A 1,682-nucleotide genomic window follows, 5' to 3' on the forward strand; every position below is an offset into this window, starting at 1 on the left:
AGCTCTCCTGTAAGACCACCCCAATGTGTTGTAACTCTGTTGGCCTTTCTCTGGCCAACTCTATGTCCTTCACTCCCCCATAGGGATTGACCCCCAGCACATTTCCCAATGTATTTCCTGCATGCAAATCTGTCTCAGAGTCTGATTTCTGAGAGGGGACCCAGCCATAGCAGCATCAAGCACTGATATGATGAAACCAGGAGGCTCAGGTTTGGGTCTTGCTCCTGCCATTATGAGGAGTCACCTCTCTGAGTCTCCTTTGAAAGGAAGGGTCACACTAGATCTCCAAATTAACGCAGCTTTCAAAGTCTGAGATTACTGTCACACAGTAAGCGCTCAATCTTGATTGTTCTAAAAATTGTGACAAATATCAATTGAAAATGCAGAACCAAAAATCAATAGCTAAGAATCACTTTCCTAATTCACTGGCTAATTTGTTTGGCAATACAAAATAGATTTCCCCCCAAATATCCATTTGACAACAGAAGATACTCTTGTCAATAATTTCTGCACTGAGTTTCCATCTCCTTTCTTCTCTCTGCCCAGGTTTGTAGGAGCAGAGGTAAGTCCATTCAAATACCTCATCTCCCTCTGGAACCAGATCAGCGATTGCAGAGAAGGTTGGTAGAATCTGTCTACATCCGTCATGTATTTCGGAAGCAAGCAATTTTGTGTTAGCATTCTTAAAGGGTGAATTTAAGGAATTATAAGGAAAAAGGGACTCCCTTAAAACGATTTAATAAAGATAATATGGAAAGAATTATAGCCAACTTATTACATTAAATATATGTGCCTAATTACGATATATGGGATCTAAAGTCCCAAGTCCTTCATGTCTCGTTTTATCCTCTTAGATTGCTGTTTTGATGTAGATACTATTAAAGTCATTGCAGTACATGTGCTCACATTACACCGTCCTTCTTGGTAGTGCCTTAGGAGAACTCCTTCCAAGGGAGGCACAGTATTAGTTCCTGCCACTGGCTCCAGAACATTCTTGACCTTAGGATAAAGTTGTTTTGTGGGTTTTTGTTGTTGTTGTTGTTTGTTTTGTTTTGTTTTTCCTACAAATTGACTTTGGCTCTCTATTTTCCCCTTCCTTTCTTGGTTTGTACCTCCTGCTTTTTGGCCCTTCCCTCCCGTATACACTTTGTCCTGCATCTTGTACTGTAATGGCCTTTTTTATGTCTGCATTTGACTGCTGTCACTGTTATTGGGCCAACTCTCTTCCTGGCTGCTGGCTTCGAGGCTTGCCTGCGTGCTGCCCAAGTCACTCTTCCAAGTGCCCATCTTGGCCTGCCTGGTGAGTGTGGTGTGGTGGGGAGGTGAGGTAAGATGTGGTACGTTGAAGTGTGGGGAGGTGTGGGAAGGTGTTATGAGATGAAGTAAGGTGTGGTGGGGTGTGGGATGGTATATGCTGAGGTGTGGCAAGGTGTGGTAAGGTGTGTTTCTCTTTTTTCTGAACTGACACCATGTACACAGTCAGAGGAACTATAACGTGCCCAGGAAAACTCATCATTGGCCAAAAAAGGCCTAGCTTTCTGGCAACACTGTCTGGTTACTGGTTGACCCTGGTAAGCAAGCATATTCTGCATATAACTTGTCTCCCTAACGTCGGGAAGTGGCCTGGATCACCTACCACCTGACATGTGGACCATTAGCAGCACTTTGCTTTTCACCTACTG

The 1,682-nt window shown here is 43.6% G+C and overlaps 1 long non-coding RNA gene across 1 annotated transcript; it reads left to right on the forward strand.

Moving 5' to 3' along the window:
• Positions 1–326: 326 nt before the first annotated feature.
• LOC147584794 (uncharacterized) lies at positions 327–1,682 on the forward strand. The gene is made up of 3 exons (XR_015253455.1): positions 327–620; positions 1,246–1,300; positions 1,480–1,682. It is a non-coding gene; the product is annotated as an uncharacterized LOC147584794 (long non-coding RNA).

Source organism: Puma concolor, chromosome A1 (assembly GCF_028749965.1).
Source record: "Puma concolor isolate L17-30 chromosome A1, mPumCon1.1.hap2, whole genome shotgun sequence".
Classification (NCBI taxonomy): domain Eukaryota; kingdom Metazoa; phylum Chordata; class Mammalia; order Carnivora; family Felidae; genus Puma; species Puma concolor.